At 36.4% G+C, this 22076-nt stretch overlaps 2 pseudogenes; both read left to right on the top strand.

Moving 5' to 3' along the window:
• The first annotated feature begins 12342 nt into the window (after positions 1-12342).
• LOC103084541 (cytoskeleton-associated protein 2 pseudogene) lies at positions 12343-14457 on the top strand (annotated as a pseudogene).
• A 5344-nt stretch (positions 14458-19801) lies between these two features.
• Positions 19802-20060, top strand: LOC103083984 (bolA-like protein 2 pseudogene; annotated as a pseudogene).
• The last annotated feature ends 2016 nt before the right edge of the window (positions 20061-22076 follow it).

The following is a 22076-nucleotide window of genomic DNA, read 5'->3' as shown; positions in this document are numbered from 1 at the left end:
CACATCCTACACTATACTCTGCAAAAGTTGTTACATTTCATACCTAAAGTTACTATCTTATTTTCAATAAGTCAATTGAACAACATTGGTTGAAGGCCCATTCTGTGCTGCCTCCTGGCTGTTGTATCATTTAAGAAGCTCACAAAATTTGTGGAAGGTATAAAACGATAAAGGCATTAAAGCATCTTAATACCAGTACAATCAATATAGAACCAAATGCTAGACAATAATCACCAAGGGAACCTTGGTTAATGTAAATTCTTGGCAAGATAAAGAGAACACCAAAAGATAAAAAAATAAAACATATCTGTAGTATTTGGGAAATAGTGATATAAAAGGCTGTTGGGAGTGAAAGTTATATGTTTGGGAACTAAGTTGTAAAGTATAATGAAAGCATTAAGGTACAAGGGATGGCAAACCTTGAATTCCGGAATAAGCATCATGGACTCACTCTGCACTCATTCCTTTGGACAAGGCTGGAAGCAAAGTATTACACAGACTAACAAGAGATGAAAAAAGCTGAAAATGGATGAGCCAGCTGGAGTTGTTGAGTTGATTCAGGCATGCAGTCTAGAATACTATTAATAAGAATGAAGAATAGAGACCTGTGGAAACTTTAAGACAAACTGCACAGCAACTGAAAGACAGGGATCATAGCCAAATTTAATAAAGCTGCATAATTGCCCTTCATTTCTGTTCAATAATATGAATATAATTCATAATATCACAAAGGGTAAGTTTTAATTCTAATGACTAATTCAAAGCATTTAACTGAGAAGACTTAGCTGTTCACGTAATTCTGTCTCTATGACTGGACATTCTAAATTACACAGATCAATAGGAAATCTCAACAGTGATAAGAAAGCAGAGAGAAACTAAATGTCTTAACTTCAGTTCTTTCACAGAGATAAATGATTTTTAAAGGCACACATTGAAATTTTAGAATGTTCTGATGATAAACAATAATAAACAATAACAAATAATATTTATGCTGTAATTACCATGTGTCTATCACATGTTAAGCATTTGCATAAATCATTTCATCTGTTCTTCAAAAAATCCATTTGGGATAAAACCTGTAATTATCTCCATATTATAGGATACACAATTGGCACTAAGAGAGGAAACTACCATAGTCATAGAGTTACTAAGTGGCAAAACCTGAAGAGACAGAAATGCGTCTAGTCTGCCTATTGACAAACTCTGCCCTTAACTATAGACATGGTCCTAAAACAATCTTTTGTTGCACTCCTTCCTTGGTAGACTTCAAAGACCACATGACAGGATTTAAGATACCTGAGTATTAAACTCTGGTCTTTACTACTGTTTCTGTGACTTTGGGCAAGTCAATTCATCTTGATGGCTCACAATCTCCCCGTATATAAAATGAAGAGATTGGGGGAACTCAGATTCCTTTAAGCAATAAAATTATATGATTAAATGATATTTACCATATAATTAAGTTTTCAGAACTGCAAGGATTTATAAATTGTTCTTATTCTAATTTTGGTATTCAGATCAATAATGATTCCTTGTTTCCATTTAGTCAGAGAGTTAAGGATACTTGCTACTTGATGGCAACCTCAATTTTAATTACTCAGCTTTGTAGTTGTAGAAAAGTACTTATTTGTTTTTGAAGCATATTATTTTGCCCTGCTCATTCTGTCTGTTGTATTTTTATTCTGGATGGCATTATGTAGAAGAGCTTAGCATCTTTACTTCAGCATTAATACTCAATAATGAGTTATCAGTGAAGCTTCTGATATTACAACAGTAAACCCATTTAGTGCATAAATACATTTAGAAAGAACATATTTAGCCTGGATTACACTTGCACTCTACAATTAAGATTCAATCCCTTCCAGAAAATTATAACTATGAGAAAAGTGCATGGTGAGGTTGGAAAAAAGAGTTTAAATTAGGGTTTTTAATTTTAAAATCACAGATATGCATACATAAACACATATATAAAAGATATTTTTGCTACTCCACTTCTGGTAGTAATCTGAGTCACAACTTGCACTTGTTTGAGTTTGGCAGTAACTGTTTTCTTAAAATGTTAAGCATAAGCTCTCTGGATATATTCCAAAAGCTAATAGCAAATATACTTAGATAAATTAATGTATAAATAAATTACTAAGATTAAAGCAAATCTCAGGGGATTCTGTTAGTTATAATAAAAGTAAGAACTAATATATTTTACATGTACTGATTTTTCTTTTAAGAAGAAAACAAATGCAACAACAAAAAAACATACATCTGGTTCAGGTTTTTCCAAAATATCAGGAATAACAATATTTGATTCTTTCCAAAATATGAGTATCCAACTGGTCTCATTATGATACCCCACAACACTTGTATATCTTCTTCTATTACATATAAGTTGATAGAAAGAATTTTTTTTAACCTCCTTTGAAACATGGGAAGAAAAGTGACATCAAGTTGAACATACATTTCACTGGCACTATTCAACTCTGTGTGTTTCAAAAAGTTACTAGCAAGCTAAAAATACCTATTTCAATAGTTGGAAAAACTCATCTCTCTTTACCTAAGCTTAGGCATGAGAGGGGGGACCCAAATTTTCTGTTTTTCCTGAGTCTTCATCCCACTGTGTGTCTCAGTAGGAGCACCTCACTGGGTTTAATGTATTGTGCATGTATAAAGGTATATATTGTACAACATGTGTTCAAATAGTAGCCTAATGACTTCAACATAGTGTCAACCAAAACAAACAAAGAAACAAACACAGTAATCTGATCCCATGGTGAAGAAATAACTAGCTTTGTTGGAGTCACTAAAACTCTTTGTATCTCCAATGTAGTGCTCTCCCAAGGAGGTTTCAGTGGTAAGCTTGCTAATATGCCATTTTTTGTTTTTGTCTACTGGACTTTAGAATAAAATTTGTACTAATGTGTAACTCACCTAGATTGTGTTCTTCAACTAGGCATGCATTTCAATTGTCACTTTATATAGCAATCTGAGAACATATTGCTGTTGATTTTTTTCCCCATTCTTTGCTACAATCCCATACAACTAAAATAATCTTTCTGATAAATTCTGAAGATAATATGTATAGATCTGAAGACATGAATTCTCCAGGATACAGGTGCCAGACTATCTGGTCCATTTGGATGGAGGAATATGAAATGTGGATTAGATCCTGAGGTGAAGACCACAGACTCTGTGGTAGCCTGTGAATTCCCAGCCTGTGCATGCCAGAAGACATCTTATGTGTACAGAAAATTAAAGAACTAGTCTCTCTCCTGCATTCAGTCCTTTGGAAGGCTTTGGGGAGACCTACTGGGTGTCAGGAGCTCTGATGGGCAAAATTTCCACCAGATCAAGTGGTTGAGAAAGAGTGGACTCTCCTCTTGCTTTCACCCAGAGACCTGGACAACAAAGATCTCCATGTCTCTCCACCACTTTCACAACCAACCCACCTCTAGCCTTTGCTTCTATGTAACTGAAAATTAACCAAATGGACATCAAGACTCTTCCAAGTAACTCATGACTGAAGATGAAATCAAAACAAACTGCAGATTACTTAAAATTAACACAAGTAAACCTATTTCATATCAAAACATAAGAACACTTTGCCCTATGTATTTATTAAGAACTTTGTTCTATGTATTTATTAAGAACTTTGGAACTCAGCAACTGGAGCCAATGGGTACCTCTAAAGACAAGCATCCAGAAGAGAGGTCAAAGGTGAAGATTTTCATAGTCCTGAATCTAGAACATTTTAACCCCTCTTGGACTCCAAAGGAATTCTAGAACAAAGTTTGCTCTCTCTAGAGATGCTGACCAAAAGAGCTTTGAACATGGGGATACCAGGCAAAGCTGATGGAGAAGGTGGAGTGCACTATGGAAGATTAGGTCTCTGCATATCGAATGGTAGTCACCAAACAAGACAAGAAAAATAAATTACATACAATATGTTATATATTATAATACATATGTGAATTTTACATTTTATATTTTTTACTAATATGGCTAGAGCATCAACATGCTAAATAATATTTCAATACAGTCATCTTTGGCATTTTGCTGACTTTTAGTCATATAAAATTAGGCTTTACATATAGTTTTCATTTTGTCAGTATAAAGGTATTTTTGTTGAGAGAAAAGAATATAACTTTTTAATTTAGCAATTTATTAGCTAGATCTGTAATTTTTAAATATTTAGATTTTGAAATGTGGGCCTCTGTTTGTATTTTTCTAGCAGGACTTGCAAATATGAGTGGCAGGCTTGTTTTTCTTATGTTATTTTTCAATCAAAATGTATTCAGAGAAAAGAAAAATACATGTGCTTTACACATGTATTTAAACTGAAGTAAGAACTTTTTTGACCCAGCACCATTACCAGAACACAACTCAGGATATAAAGCCAGTAACAGATATAATAATGAAAAGAGTAGAAATCAGTACTTCATCTTTATTTTTATTTAAATATCTATTTTTAGAGTTTGTTCATATTGATGAGCTTTATCCTCTAGTTATGAATGCAGGAGGAATATTTTTAACTTAAACATGTATTTCTTCAAAAGAGAATTTATATGAATGAAACAATATTGGCAAATGGGCTTTATTCAATATAGATTTCTAAAATGAGATAGTAATGTTATGTATTACTCATAAAAACAATTTTACATCTGCAAATAGTGTTTAAAGAAGCTGTTGTTATAATTGCACAGTAATTTTACTGTAATTGTGATATTGGTAACTTTTTAGGAAGCCAAAGGCACACTATAAAACTGTGTAATGCCCTCTGTGAAAATGTGTGTGGTAGATCCCCTTGATATATAATTGTGTCCATAAAAATAAAATCATAAAAACCTTCCTTTCCTTTAAAATCAGAACAGGCCCATATGCCAGAAGTACAATGCTTTTCTAAGCCACGTGTGGAAATAACATCTGCCCCACAAATTGTTTAACATTTCTTAAGACATCAGAAGTTGCCTATGGTAAGGAGTTCAGTACACCAGCACCCAAATCCACAGAGAACTTTTCAAAAGGTGTAGTGACCAAGCAAATATTATATATGTTCAACAATTCTACTCCTAGAAATTTCAACTAAACTCATAATTTAAGGATGAGACAAATTCAAATCAATTTGTGTATAATTCAACTATTAACGGATATATTAAAAAAAAAGACTTTGGTTTCTTTTCATCATCACTCACTTGAGAAGTAAGAATGTGGCTCAGAATTAAGTGACATGATGAATATCAAATGTTAGTTCAGGAATTTGCCTAATCACAGATTCCTTTGTGGAACACAAATATTACCTTAGGATTTTGCCCATAATTGGATGGCAATTTTTTAATAGCTACTTCATTAAAAATACTCTTTTCTTTAAAATGTTTTAGTCAAACTGGAAGCTGCATTGTTCCACTATCTAACTGTAGTATCTCTGTAATAGCATAAGGTCGAGAGAATACAGCGCGCCTGGTGCACCTAAACAATAACTTTCTGTTTCTGTATTTATAGAGAGAAAGTCTCTTCAGTAGCTCCTTGCTGAAAAACAATTTGGAAGATAAATAATGGGTACTTGTTTTGGGAGAGATGGCTTTCCAGCAATACATTTATATGAAATTCTAGAAAATGAATGTGACTAATTTATAATTATATACATATAGCAATTGGAAAGAACTATGAGTAAAGCCACATACAGGGACATATCTCTTATTGAAATAGTGAAAAGCAACATGAAGTCCAATGTGAACACCTCATACTTCTGGAGAAGCTGATTCAATTTGAATTAACTTTTAATATCTAAAAAGTGTTTGTTCTCTTCCCAACCAGTTTCTTAGAGGCTGCAAAACGATGAGTGCTATGCTCGTGTAAATGTGCACACAGTTCATTCTGTCTTCACTAAGTTCAGTCTTATATTCCTGTAAATTGCTGGTAGTGTCTTTATTCTTGGTACATTTTAGTTAAGGGAATAACATATAGTTATAGTTTTATGTGTGCCATTGTTGCAGGTTATAGCACTGTATGCTTAAAAAAAAAGAAAAAGAAAAAGACAGTGAATATACTTGGATACTTGGATATAAGTGAACAAATATTCAAACACAGAATGAAAACATCCTTGATTTGAATCTATTTTTTAATGTAACAGAAATAAAATGGACAAATATCACATACAAATGATAGCTCAGGCCACACTCATGATTCTGCCTGAGAAGAGCCTGTGCCTCTGGCACGAAAGATGCAACTACACAGTGAAAGGGCTCATGGCTGTTAGATTAATACTCTTGCCACAGATAACCTGCGAGACCCAGGAAGAGAATGAAGCCAGGACAGGACACCACAGTCAATCCTGTGAGCCTTTCTGTGAGAGGAAAATATTGGCAAGAATTATAGAAATTGTTCAAAAATAACTGGGGTTGATAGAAAAAGAAAACCGAGTGAACTGAGACAATGTAGTATGGTTGAAAGGAAGTATTTGTATGGGGTGTGGAGCATGTATGTGTGTGTTTGGGTCTGTGTCTCTGTTTATGGGCATGGTATGTGAGTCTGTCAGATGTGTATTTTCTGTGAATTTTCTACCTTACTGTTAAATACATATTGGGAATTTGTGGCCATGATGCTTTTGGTAATACCAAATTAGTCTTAATGTTTAAGCACATATTTTTGAAGTCATTCATTATGACTACATGCTACCTGGAAATGAATTTCTTTCAAAAGTATTTATAAAGAAAAGATAAATTTTCTTATTTCACTGTATCTGCTGAGATTTTCTATACTGTAGTCAACAAAATCACATATGCTTTCTTCAAACATCTGGAACAAAGTTTTTCCTTTCAATTTGTTCCATTTCAATTAAAAAAAACTAAACTAAAAGTACTGTGTTCAGGATTTTCTTTTTTAGGGTTGGCATTTTCTTAGAATGGACATGAATATTCTTCAATTAAAGTTCATGCAATTAAAGTATGTGCAAAAAAAAGACCTGAATCAATGCATTTCCAAAGTGAAACTAAAGGAAGAAAAACAAATGGAATTTTGTGTGGTTATGCAATTTGGAAGGCAGGAACTGGATCAGAGTAGCCTAACAGAGAAAGAGGTCAGAAAGGCATTCTGGGAAGAAATGGAAACAGACCATGTTGCTGGGCACTGTGTAGAAACTGAGCTAACATAAAGAAGTGCCTGGGGACAGCAGAGGCAAAAAGGAATACAGGGAAAGTAAAATGTCTCATACAATTTTTAAGTCAATATATAAATTTCTCCCCCATTTCCTCTGTGAAACAAGTAACACTTACACACCACTCCGATGCTTTTAGAGTGAACTCACTGAGGGAAACTTAAACTGGTCCTAAATTTGAAATATGAGTTTGTAGAGGATGAAAGGCAGAAAAAGGACAAGCAAATAGCAAATATCTAGAATACATATGTTCTACAATTTTTTTTCCAGGTTTATTGAGGTATAATTGACTTAAAATATTATGTAAGTTTAAGGTATACAATGAGATGATTCATACAAACATATATAAATATATATATAAATATATATATAAATATATATATATAGCAAAATATTACCACAATAAGGTTAGTTAGCACACCCTTCAACTCACAAGACTTCCATTTTGTGATTGCAATTGTTATGGTGGGGGCATTTAAGTTTGACTCTCATAGCAACTTTCAAAGATGTTACCAGAAAACTACTAGAGCTCATCAATAAATTTGGTAAAGTTGCAGGATACAAAATTAATAAAGAAATCACTTGCATTCCCATACACTAACAACAAAAGATCAGAAAGAGTAATTAAGGAAACAATCCCAGTAACCAATGTATCAAAAAGAATAAAATACCTAGGAATAAACCTACCTAAGGAGACAAAAGACCTGTACTCAAAAAACTATAAGATAGTGATGAAAGAAATCAAAGATGATACAAACAGATGGAGAGAAATACCATGTTCTTGGATTAGAAGAATCAATATTGTCAAAATGACTATACTATCAAAAGCAATCTACGGATTCAATGTAATCCCTATCAAATTACCAATGATATTTTTCATAGAACTAGAACAAATAATTTAAAAATTTGTATGGAAACACAAAAGAACCTAAATAGCCAAAGCAATCTTGAGAAAGAAAAATGGAGCTGGAGGAGTCAGGCACCCTGACTCCAGACTATACTACAAAGCTACAGTAATCAAGACAGTATGGTACTGGCACAAAGAGAGACATATAAATCAATGGACCAGGATAGAAAGCCCAGAAATAAAACCATGAACTTATGGTCAATTAATCTATGAAAAAAGAGGCAAGAATGTACAATGGAGAAAAGATAGTCTCTTCAATAAGTGGTGCTGGGAAAACTGGACAGCTATATGTAAAAGAATGAAATTAGAACACTCCCTGACACGATACACAAAAATAAACTCAAAATGGATTAAAGACCTAAATGAAACACCAGATACTATAAAACTCCTAGGGGAAAACACAGGCAGAACACTCTTTGACATAAATCACAGCAATACTTTTTTGGATCCCTCTCCTAGAGTAATGGAAACAAAAACAAAAATAACCAAATGGAACCAAATTAAACTTAAAAGCTTTTCCACAACAAAGAAAACCATAAACAAAATGAAAAGACAACCCACAGAATGGGAGAAAATATTTGCAAATGATGCTACTGACAAGGGATTAAATTTCAAAATATACAAACAGTTCATACAGCTTAATAAAATTTTTTAAAAATAAAAAAATTGGCAGAAGACCTAAATAGACAAAGAAGACATACAGATGGCCAACAGGCACATGAAAAGATGCTCAATGTCACTAATTATTAGAGAAATGCAAACTTCTTTATTCATTTTATGTATAGATGTACACCTTAGTTTGTTTCCATCTCTTGGCTATTGTAAATAATGCTGCTATGAATATGGGAGGAAAGATATCTTTTGAGTTAGAGTTTTTATTTTCTTCATATATATTCTCAGAAGTGGAATTGATGGATAACATGACAATTATATTTTTAATTTTTTGAGGATCATCCATATTGTTTTGCAGAGGCTATACCAATCTATAATCCCACAAAACCCTTTTCTCCTCATCCATACCAGCACTTGTTATCTCTTTTCTTTTTTATGATTGCTATTCTAACAAGTGTGAGGTGATGTTCTATTGTGCTTTTAATATGCATTTCCTTACTTACTAGTAATGTTGAGCATTTTTCCATGTGCCTGCTGGCCTTTCTTATATCTTCTTTGGAGAAATGTCTATTCAGGTTCTTTGCTCATTTTTTAATTGGTTGGTTTATTTGCTACTGATTTGTATGAGTTCTTTATATATTTGGGGTATTATTCTCTAATCAGATATATGGTTTACATATATTTTTTTCCCATTCCATAGGTTGTCTTTTCACTTTGTTGATGATTTGCTGTGCAGAAGCTTTCTAGTTTGAAAACTTCTAGGGAAGTTTTCAACTATAATCTCTTCAAATATTTTCTCAGTCCTTTTCTTTTTCTCTTCTTCTTCTGGGACCCCTATAATTCAAATGTTGGTGCATTTAATGTTGTCCCAGAGGTCTCTGAGATTTTCCTCAGTTCTTTTCATTCTTTTTTCTTTATTCTTCTCTGCAGTAGTTATTTCCACTATTTTATCTTCTAGGTCACTTATCCATTCTTCTGCCTCAGTTATTCTGCTATTGATCCCTTCTAGAGTGTTTTCAATTTCATTTATTGTGTTGTTCATTGTTGTTTCATCTTTAGTTCTTCTAGGTCCTTGTTAAATGTTTCTTGCATTTTGCCTATTCTATTTCCAAGATTTTGGATCATCTTTACTATCATTATTCTGAATTCTTTTTCAGGTAGACTGCCTATTTCCTCTTCATTTGTTAGGTCTGGTGGGTTTTTATCTTGCTCCTTCATCTGCTGTGTGTTTTTCTTTATTCTTGTTTTGCTTATCTTACTGTGTTTGGGGTCTCCTTTTGGCAGGCTGAAGGTTTGTAGTTCCTGTTGTTTTTGGTGTCTGTCCCCAGTGGCTAAAGTTGGTTCTGTGGGTTGTGTAGGCTTCCTGGTGGAGTGGACTAGTGCCTGTGTTCTGGTGGATGAGGCTGGATATTGTCTTTCTGGTGGGCAGGTCCACATCTGGTGGTGTGTTTTGGGGTGTCTGTGGACTTATTATGATTTTAGGCAGCCTCTCTGCTAATGGGTGGGGTTGTGGTCCTGTCTTGCTAGTTGTTTGGCATAGGGTGTCCAACACTGTAGCTTGCTGGTCATTGAGTGAAGCTGGGTGCTGGTGCTGAAATGGAAATCTCTGGGAGATTTTTGCCATTTGATATTACATGGAGCTGGGAGGTCTCTTGCGGACCAGTGCCCTGAAGTAGGCTCTCCCACGTCAGAGGCACAGCACTGACTCCTGGCTGCAGCACCAAGAGCCTTTCATCCACATGGCTCAGAATAAAAGAGAGAAAAAGTAGAAAGAAAGAAAGAAAGAGGATAAAATAAAATAAAGATAAAATAAAATAAAGTTATTAAAATAAAAAATATTAAGAAAAAAAATTTTTAAGTGAAAAAAACCCAAAAAATAAATGGACGGACAGGACCCTAGGACAAATGGTGAAAGCAAAGCTATACATACAAAATCTCACATATCAAGTTGATTGTGGAATTTAATCTGCTGCTCTTGAGGCTGGTGGGAGAGATTTCCCTTCTCTTCTTTGTTTGCACAGCTCCGGGGCCTCAGCTTTGGATTTGGCCCCACCTCTGCGTGTAGGTCGCCTGAGGGCGCCTGTTTTTCGCTCAGACAGGACGGGGTTAAAGGAGCAGCTGCTTCGGGAACTCTGGCTCACTCAGGCCGGGGGCAGGGAGGGGTGCGGATGCGGGTCGAGCCTGCGGCGGCAGAGGCCAGCAGGACGTTGCACCAGCCTGAGGCGCGCTGTGCGTTCTTCTGGGGAAGTTGTCCCTGGATCCCGGGAACCTGGCAGTGGCAGGGCTCCTCGGAAGGGAGGTGTGTAGAGTGACTTGTGGCCACATACAAGCTTCTTGGTGGTGGTAGCAGCAGCCTTAGCGTCTCATGCCCGTCTCTGGGGTCCGCACTGTTAGCCACGGCTCGCCCCCGTCTCTGGAGCTCCTTTAAGCAGCACTCTTAATCCCCTCTCCTCGCACACCAGGAAACAAAGAGGGAAGAAAAAGTCTCTTGCCTCTTGGCAGGTGCAGACTTTTCCCCGGACTCCCTCCCACCGCCAGTCCTCTCCCTGCGATCCAAGTGAAGCCCGAGCCTTAGCTCCCAGCCCCCGCCCACCCTGGCGGGTGAGCAGACAAGCCTCTCGGGCTGGTGAGTGCCGGTCGGCACCGATCCTCTGTGCGGGAATCTCTCCGCTTTGCCCTCCGCACCCCTGTTGCTGCGCTCTCCTCCGCGGCTCCGAAGCTCCCCGCTCCGCCGCCCGCAGTCTCCACCCGCAAAGGGGCTTCCTAGTGTGTGGAAACCTTTCCTCCTTCACAGCTCCCTCCCACTGGTACAGGTCCTATCCCTATCCTTTTGTCTCTGTTTATTCTTTTTTCTTTTGCCCTACCCAGGTACGTGGGGAGTTTCTTGCCTTTTAGGAGGTCTGAGGTCTTCTGCCCTTGTTCAGTAGGTGTTCTGTAGGAGTTGTTCCACGTGTAGATGTATTTCTGATGTATCTGTGGGGAGGAAGGTGATCTCCGCGTCTTACTCTTCCGCCATCTTCCCCCTCTCTACTACTGATTGTTGTATGTTATTTTGTATCCTGAACATCTACTGAATTCATTGATTAGATCTAACAGTTTTTTGGTTGAGTCTTTAGGATTTTTTAATCTATAAAATCATGCCATCTGCAAACAGAGACTATTCTATTTCTTCCTTTCCAATTCTGAGACTTTTTTTTTTTTCTTGCCTGATTGCTTTAGCTAGGACTTCCAATATTATGTTGAATAAGAGTGGTGAGAGTGGTTTCCCTACCTTAGGGGAAAAATTTTCAACCTTTCACCACTGAGTATGATGTTAACTGTGGGCTTGTTATAGACAGCTCTTATTATGTTAAGATATGTCCTTTCTATGCCTAACTTGTTAAGAGTTTTTACTGCGACTAGATGTTGAATTTTGTCAAATGCTTTCCCTGTATCTATTAAGATGCTCATATAATTTTTGTATCAAGTTCAATATCAGGTCAGAGGAGATTAGACATAGACATAGAATTATTTACTCCACATAAAAATATCAGCTGGAGAATGGATAAATAACTTGTGGTATAGTCATATGCTACAATAATATACAGTATTGATATAAATAAATCATGCCTTAACATCAAAGTGGATGAATCTCAGGAACAGAATGGTGAGAGAAAAAAAGCAAGTTAGAAGATACAATATGGACAGTGTGCAGCTGCAGTGGCTTGAGGGAGTCTGTGGTGGTTGCGCTGGAGACATCCCCCTGCCTGGAGCTGCGATAAGCACCCCAGCCGTGCCCCAGGACCTGCAGCTGCCCCCAAGTCAGAGGGCCCAGTCTGCGTTCAGAGAGCAAAGAAGACAAAAACTCAAGAAGCATCTGTTAAAAAGAAAACCTTTTTGCATACAAACAGGAAAATCAGTTATTGTCCAATGGTAGAGACCAGAGAGTGAAGACATCTGAAGGGCAGATCGAAGAAGAGACAAAAGTTCTGAAACTTAAGGCAAAAATGGTTGATAAAGAGAATGTTGGTAGACTTACAGGGATCAAGAATAATATAACAATGGAAAAAAACTGTATTCCTTTAAAACCTTCTAATGAATTAACCAATTCAACTACAGTAATTGATACACCTAATTTTGAGGATAATAATCAAACTCTGCTGTTGTTACCAATTAAAGATGACCCCCAAAGTCAACATATGATGTTAAGCCAAGCATTTCACCTTAAAAACAACAGTAAAAAGAAACAAATGACTACAGAAAAACCAAAGCAAGTGCTAACATGCCCAAATGCCCAAGAAACCTGTGCTTGGATCTTATCATAGCCAAATTGTTCAGTCTAAGATTAATTCCTTTAGAAAACCTCTACAAGTCAAAGATGAGAGTTCTGCAACAATGAAGAAACTTTCAGCTACTGTCTCTAAAGCCACAAAGTCTCAGCCTGTAGATGCCAGCAGTGTACCAGTGAAAAGTGATAGAGCCTCACATATGACGACTGCCACTAAATTTGTGAGCACTACATCTCAGAGCAGTCAACTTGTACAACCTTCTATTAGCAGTCACCACAGCAATAACCAGGATGCCATGAAACAAGGCATCAGTCTGCCAGCGTTACAGTTTGGAAAGGGCCTCGAGAGAAAGAATTACTACAGTTAAATACACTTTCATCTATTATCAAAACCAGTTCTTCTCAGGACATAAAAAGAAATAAGGCACTATCAAGAAGCATGACATCTGAAATGGTAGCCAGACCTGCTTTGTCTTCTAATACTAAACTGATAGAAAAGTCAAAAAGCATTGACCACCACAGACATACCATGGTGAAAGCAGCTATTGATAGTAGATGGACTCAGCCCAGAGAAACTGCAGAGGAGAGAAAGGCTCGTCTGAGTGAGTGGAAAGCTGGCAAAGGAAGAGTGATGAAAAGGCCTCCGAGCTCAGTGGTTACCCAGCCTGAGCCCGAAGCACAAAATGAAAAACTAGTTGGGTCCTTCTGGACTACCATGGCAGAAGAAGATGAACAACGATTGTTTACTGAAAAAGTAAACAAGACATTTTCTGAATGCCTACACCTGATTAATGAGGGATGTCCAAAAGAAGAAGTATTGGTTACATTGAATGACATGATTAAAAATATTCCATATGCCAAAAAACGTGTTAAATATTGGATATGCCTTGTGCATATTGCACCACTTACAAGTCTATTGAAAATATGTTCGCAATCTATGAGAAGGCCATTCTGGCAGGAGCTCAGCCTACTGAAGATAGGCAACATGCCATTGTTGACATTCTGACAATGAAGAGTCAAGAAAAAGTTAAATTTGGAGAAAATGTTGAGGAGGCTTGTGCAACCAAGGAACAAATCCAAGAAGCCACCATTGATGATATAAGTGTTAATCTGGGGTCAGAAAAACCAGAAATAGAAAATAAGCATCCTAGGAATGTGTTATTTCAAGGTTGTGAAAAAGAGCAAGATGACAAAACAAAAGATCCAACCAGTGATATTAAAACCCCCAATAGAGAAACTAAGGCAGGTTGCTTAATTAAATATAATGTGTCTACTTCTCCATACTTGCAAAGTGTGAAAAAGAAGATGCAGTTTAACGAAACCAATTCTGCATTTAAAGAGCTAAACTTTCTCACACCAGTTAGACGTTCTCAACGTCTTCAAGAGAAGACTTCTAAATTGCCAGATACGTTAAAAGACCATTATCCTTGTGTGTCTTCACTGGAACAGTTAACAGAGCTGTGAAGTGAAACTGACACTTTTGTGTGCGGCATGTACTCAGAGAGTGACACGACAGAAAAGAAATGAAGCTCTGGTAGGAGTGGGGTTGTATTATTCCGAGGGCATTTGGTTGGTTGTTTTGTTGTGGCTTTGCATGTCCCTTAGGTCAGGAGTTGCCAAGTACCTAAGTATTCACAGCAGTCAGCACTCTTACTAATGTCCACTCTAAAGCAGGTGTTGCCTTCTGTGATTCAGAAAGCTAATCCTACCTTGTCAATCTCAATAGAGTGACTTTTTCTCGAACACAGGTAAATTTTGTGAAGACAGAGTTCGCTTGTTTTGTCACCCAATTCTAGTAGCCCAGACTGCTGTGGTCTCCTGTGTCCCTGGGACTCTTACCCCTAGTTCTTCATTGTCACTCTCCAGCAAAGCCAGTGAGTCTGCATCTGTGGTCTCTTGGCCTCTTTTTTATTGTAGCCAAGGTCCCCGAGCGGGATAGTTAACTAAATACTCCATTTCTAAGAGAAGATACTTTGTTGGAAGAAAGAAAATGTGCCAAACCTAGTGGGCATTCAGAACTTTAAATCTGAGTTCCTTTCTTTAGTTCCTTTTCTAACTTGACTATCTAAAATGTTAAAAATTTTAACTTCCATTGCTTCGTTTGATACAGTTTATAGACTAATAGAAGGGAGTTAGAGAAGGAATATATAATATTTCATAAATGTCATCCTAGTTTAGGTAGTATTTCTAAAATAACTAATACTTAAAATTGATTTCTTCCTTGTAATATAAAAACTTCATCATGTTTCCTAAAACATGATAGTCATACACAGTAAGTAGGTCTCTGCTCCCCACAATAAATACCACCAGTAAAATTGTTTTGTTAAGTCTCTGAACTAATACTTAAATGGCATACATCCTTGACCAACTCTACAGTTTCAAGTAAGGATTTAGTCATTGTAAAAGATTAGATAGTTTTAAAACTGCCTAATATGAATGTGGTTGAAAATCACATATTTATGTTCACTAATTCCATTTGTATAATAGTGCCAATCTTTGTTCTATTTATTGTCTTATGTTCTAGAGAGTAGGGTTTTTATTCCTTTTAAACTGTGTACCTAATACATATACAATAAATGAAAACAATCTATATAACAATTAAAAAAAAGGAGATACAACATGATTCCATTTTTGTGAACTTCAAAACTGTGCAAAACCAAAGAATATTCTGTTTAGAGGTACAACCTTATGTGGTAAATTTTTCAAAAAGTATTAGTTAATACACTTAGTGATTTTTTTTCACTGTGAGTAGAGGAGAAGGATGGGATCTGGAATGAACCCTCAGAAACCTCAACGTTTTGGATTATTTTCTGTTTCTTTGTTCCTTAAGGTAGATAGTGAATAAAAGGGTGTTTGTATTTTTATTCTTTATACTGAATCATATGTTATAAATACTATTTTGTATTTCAACTTTCATACTAGCAATTCTGAAAAAGAAAAAGAAAAAATTAAGGATAGCCATAATTAGAAAATAATTAATATGTAGATTTTTAAAAAATCATTGGAGAAGGGAGGAAGGTCAAAGAAAGAACTCAATCCAAATTCAAGAAAAGGAAAGCTAAAGGATGAATAGATACATAAGATCTCAGCAAGTAGAAAAGGAAAATATACAAAGTTCCCTTTGGAAAAGGGAACAGCTGCCAGGGAATGGCAAGGAAACTGGTGGCTTTACTGTGAAACTGAGAAAGCCAAAGATGTGAGACAAGCCTGAAAATAGAGATAGTAACCCAAAAGGACTTCAGTGCTCAGTGGATACGTTTGTGAGGTTTGTTTTTGTTTTCTTTTGTTTTATGTATAAGAAACATTGGAAATCTGTTAGGATTTTTAAAATAGTATACCCTCAATATATTATGTTTGAAAGCTAATTGGTTGTCCTGTGGAAGAAGAATTGGAAAGAGAAGTTCAGAAACAGGAAGAACTGTGAGGGGCTCAAAAGCATTGTGACTTGACTTACTTTTCACATTTAATGCAAGCACTGCTTTCTAGCATTTATGCTTAGACCTTCTGCAGAAAATGCACTTCTGCAATGTGACTTGCTCAATACCCTAGGCTCTATGTCTCGAGGCATTTCCTCTGCATTTGAAATTCTTGCAGTCTAAATGTTTACTGTAGTAAACATTGTTGGTTTCTTTCCTCAGAAAATACAGAGGAAAAAAGCTAAGATGGAGAAACAAACAAACAAACAAACAAATCAGGTAAGAAAAAGAAGAGTGAGTGATAGATATCCCAGTAGGGAGGGCAAGAACAGGAGGGGACTGGGAACTACAAAACATAGCTCAGAGAGGCTGGCTGGCCTTAAGTAAAGCACTTAACCTTTGCTCCCTTTAGTTTCTTCACCTGTAAAAAGAGAAGTTCAGCTAGATGACCCAAAGTCCCTCCAGAAAAATAAATGGATGATTTATTCTGTAATAATATGATTCTACTGAAAAGGTACAAATTCATTCTTGAAGAGCTTTCCTTGTGTTTAAGATATTAAAGCAAGTATTAAAATAATGCTAAAAATATATTATATGATTATATGTTTGAATTTCAACTTTAGCTTCATAGTTTTATATTTTTCAGGGGTTTAATTTGGATCTAGGAACAAAATGAAACATTAATAACTGCCACAGCCTCCTGGCAAGTTATTATTTTGTGATAGAGAGCAAGAGGAGGAATGCAATGATCTGCTCAGCACTGCTCATCATCACATGTTGTTTTTGAGACCAGAATTCAATGATATTTTTTTCCCTTTGCTGCATTAAAATGATGGCATTTTTCTTAAAACATACAGGGCTTTTAATTCTGTAAAGATTGGCCTATTTAAGGTACCAACTATTTCAAAAAGAACAGTCATTTTAAAAAGCAGCAGAGCAACTGGAAGATTTTATGAATAAAAAAAAAATACAAATCAATCAAAATGAATACCATTAATAAAATAATGGAAAGAATTACTATTATAGTCATCACAATTATAAAGGCTTGTGGAGTAAGAAAGCTATACTTGGGAAGTATCTATTAAATTAATTTATTTTTATCTTTTCTTTTCAACTCAAAAGCAGAAAAATATTTGTCAATTGGCCTAGTGTGTTTTTGTTTTTATATTTTGTGTCCTTATTATAGTAAAGTCTTCTTTTGTACTGTGTCTTGCTAATAAAATTAAAATGTAAAATTGCTTTTAATTGAAATTTTAATTGCTTATAATTGCAAAAAACCCCTTAAAATTACAAAATAAAATTTAATTGCTAATAAAGTAAAAATGGCAAGTGTGATTTAAAATAGCTAATATTTGAGGTAGCTTATCTGTGTCAGACATTTAGGTACATTATTCTCTCCTTGAACAAACTCTAGCTAGGCTCCTCTGACCCCTTTCTCAACTAGACCTCAACCTTGATCTATAAAGACTTGAATACCAGCATAGTTTCTAACAGCTGAAGGCCACATCCTTAAGATGATCCTGGTTCCACTAATAGTTCATGCCTGCAAAAACTCAAAGCTGCCAACAGAATTTAGTTTGTTCCAGCCAATACCTGAAGATAGGGCCCCTGTCTCCCAGTCTCCATGGGAGGATAGGAGCCTAACTTCTATAAACTCCAGTTAGCAAAACCATATTGGTTTTATATAGACCAACCCCCGCTTCCTGCTCTTTGTAATTTTACACTTCTCTGGCTCTACTGAACCCTGCCCACCTCCCTCCTTATTCCCTCATTCTCCCTTTAGAATGATGGGTCACCTCTGTACAAATCAAAGTTGAGTTCAATTCACACTAGTCTCTTCCGTATTTCCCTATTGCTGATTAAAATCTGTCCTTACCACTTTAGTATCTAACATTTTTTATTTTTGACCCTAATAAATTCTTTGCGTCAAAAATAAACAAATTAGAAGAAATTAGGCCAGAAAAGTAACTTACCTGGCAAGGCAACATAATTAGTAAGTGATAACACTGTAATTTCAATCCAGCCCTGTTTGATAATCACTGTTAATTACCTTACTTCTCATTTGGACAAATATAGTCAACTTTTCTTAAAAATTGAGAATAAATCTTATATTGAAGGTTAATCAATTATATAATACTTAAAGTATGAGATATAAGCTTTTGAAAGTCTATTGCCATTAGAATTCACAATTGAGAAAGCTAACTTCTGTTAAAAATTGCATTAAAATAATGAATTCATAAAGGAAACTATAAAAGCCTAAAAATAGATCTATGTAAAATAAAGATAAAAAAGACAATATGCTAAATAAAAAGCATATTGACATGTTTTATTTCTGGATTTATTAATGGAATTGATAATTATAGGAAATGTTTCTTTATAAAAGTTCAGCTAGATGTTTACAAATTCCTTCAGCAGAAGCTACAAACAGAAATATAGGCTTGAGAATCAGAGAGACTGAAGTTCTAATCATAGTCCTGCATTTACTGATTATGTAACTTGAGCAAATTACTTAATTCTCTGAGCCTCAGTTTCTTCACCTACATAATAAAGACAACATTGTGGTAGACAGAATTCTAAGATGGTCTCCAAGAATTCTGGTTCATTCTGTACACGCCCTATATGGTTTTGTGGTTGAATGTGCGTGAGACCTATAAACACGATGCATTCCCATAGTTAGGTTCCATTATATGGTAAAATAATCATATTTTGGGCTTCCCTGGTGGTGCAGTGGTTGAGAGTCTGCCTGCCGATGCAGGGAACATGGGTTCGTGTCCCGGTCCAGGAAGATCCCACATGCTGCAAGGCGGCTGGGCCCGTGAGCCATGGCCACTGGGCCTGCACGTCCGGAGCCTGTGCTCCACAATGTGAGAGGCCTCATCAGTGAGAGGCCCACACTCCGCAAAAAAAAAAAAAAAAAATCATATTTTACAGATGTAATTAAGTGACATAATCAGCTGATTTTTATTTAATCAAAGGGGATATTATCCTAAGTAAGTGGGCAAGCTCTTAAAAGAGGGTATAGATGTCAGAGAGATGTACTTCTGTTGGCTTTGAAAAAGTAAATTGCTATGTTGTGCAAAGATAATAAGTAGGTGACCTCTTGGAGTTGACTGCAACTTCCAGCTGTCAGCCAGGAAGAAAATGATAACCTCAGCCCTACAACCACAAGGTAATGAATTCTGCCAATATCTGACTCATCTTGTAAGAGGACCTCTAGCTTCTAAAGAGATCACATCAGTGGCTGACAACTTGATTTTAGCCCAGTGATACTATAAACACAAGACCCATCTAACTCATACCCATTGCCCTTTGCATTGCTGAATCACTCCTCTGGTATAAATGCAATTCCAGATTATAAAGCATGAATTTTTAAAAAATGTCTCAGCTAGTAAGGGTGGAAGCAGTGTGGCAGAGGTCCAAGCTGGGCTGCACTCCCCCCACACCGGGCTGCCACGATGGAACTCAGCATTGAGTACCTCCCGGAGAAGCTGCAGTGGGACCTGGAGGCAGAGCACGTGGAAGTGGAGGACACAACTCCCACATTGCATGTCCAGCTTCCAAGTCCTCGTGGTGTCAGCCAAGTTCGAGGGGAAGCCACTGCTTCAGAGACACCGGCTTGTGAACACTTGCCTAGCAGAAGAGCTCCTGCACATCCATGCTTTTGAGCAGAAAACCCTGACCCCAGAGCAGTGGGCCCATGAGCAGCAGAAATAAGGGACCCAGACCATCACACCTATTAAATTATGAATCAGGCCCCCCAAAATATAAATAAAATAAAATAATAAAATAAAATGTTTCAGCTATTTCTCTTATAACAGAGGCAAGAAGGAAATAATAAGGTACCACTTGACTCACTATCACTTCCTTTATTATTTTCAAGACTATTTGGGGAAAAATAAACCTTCACAATTGCTCTAAATTCCTCATTTTCTCTTTTTTCTCTACTCCAAATTTTCAAATCCAGTTCCTAAATATGGGATAAAGGCTCCTATACAGTAATCTTTTTTTCTAAAACTGTAGTCACTTGATGGGTCATCTTTGTTGTAAGGCAGCTATTTCAGTTAGAGTCTCTCAGTTACAAGTTAAAGGATATTTGACTAAGGTGGTTTAATCAAGAATTATATTTCTTTATTCCATATAAAAAAAAAGAAGTCCACAATAAACTTTGGTTTAGTGGTTGAACAATTGGAACCTAGATTCTTTTCAGTTTCTATTTTACCATTATCAGGTGTTAGTGATGGGTTTTCTGAGCAAAGCATAGCTGGTGTAGTACCAACTATCATATTCTTAACAGCACACCAAGCAGGAAGGAAGTAGATGATGCCATATACGGCCTTTATCTTATACCATCCTTTCTTTTATTCTTAAGATAAACCTTAATAAAAAGCACTCCAGTGAGACTCCTTTTTAGCTACCATGGGCTTCCATGACTGTTAGCAAAGGAGCATGGAATTGCTATGGTTGGCACAGACCAATACAGCTCATTCCCTGGTGATGGACATATCACCATCCAAACACACTAAGAAGTCTCTTAACACAAAAAGCCAGAGAAATGGCTAACAGATAGCCTAGCAATGATGATTACCTTACTAGGGATCTTTCCTCAATATTGTGCAAGATGCTGCTGCTTTTGGTGACCATTTGTCTTACACTAGGTCTTGGGGCAAATTCCATAAGTCCTACAGTATGGATTAATAAATGACTTAACTGGGAAAAGGGGAAATGTACAAAGTTATAGAGCTTATAAGAGAAGGCAATCATCCTCCATCTTCCAATTATTCCACAAAGAACAGTGCTGGCGCCTGGGAGATTTGCTGGAACAAAGTGTGTGTTTCTATTTCGGTGAACGGACCCCAATCCTCCAATACTTTTCATTATTGCTTATCAGTTAAAGGATACGTAAACTGCACGGACACCAAGATTTTAGTGCTTGGTTTTTATAGGAGCTTTATGGGAATGATAGCTGACTAACACCTGAAAACAATGGGTTCTATAAGAAGTTGCAATCTTCTTTCAAAGAAATGAAGGTCACTATTACCATGGAAACTTTTGGATACAGCCCTTCCACTAGGAAGCGTTGAGTGGACTTGTTCCAGCTGGCTTATTTCCCCAGCAATCCAGAATGAAAACATAATCATTTTCAGAGAAGTCTTCCCCATGGTCTCATCAAGTAAAAATGTTCCATCTTGCGAATTAGCCTGTCCACATGCTGAATAGGAAAAGAGTGATATTATTTGTCATTCCTTCATCCTAATCTATTCCCTGTTTGACTTTGGCATCCAAATTGAAGTTTATCATTCTCCTTGGAGGTATGTCAAATTGTTCTATTTTAAAATTTTGTTCTGGCATTGCATAATAAGCTCTGTGAAGATAGAAAAGTTGAATTTTTTTTATCACCATTGACCTCTCTAAGAACAGGGGAAGTGAGAACCACCCAGTGCAATCTTAATTTCTACTTGGGTCCATTCAGATACAACCTACCATTTTCCCACTAAGGTTAAAGCAATAAAAAGAGATTTATCATGTCTTCTTATCCCTTATTCGCAGATTTCCAAGTATCTGGGAGCCCTACAAAGACAGTTTTAGCTCCTCCCTCAGTGGGCCCTCCCTTCAATTTATCAACTGGCAGAAACCAATAATTTGATCCACCTCAAAGTTTCACTTGTTGGTGATTACGGATACAAGGGGTGATTTTCTCAAATCACAATTAGTGCTGGTAGTTTCAAACAT

The sequence above is a fragment of the Lipotes vexillifer genome, unplaced genomic scaffold (genome assembly GCF_000442215.2).
Source record: "Lipotes vexillifer unplaced genomic scaffold, Lipotes_vexillifer_v1.1 scaffold915, whole genome shotgun sequence".
In the NCBI taxonomy this organism is placed as follows: Eukaryota; Metazoa; Chordata; class Mammalia; order Artiodactyla; family Lipotidae; genus Lipotes; species Lipotes vexillifer.
Note: the sequence above shows the minus strand (reverse complement) of the source record. Positions and strands in the feature narration are given on the sequence as shown.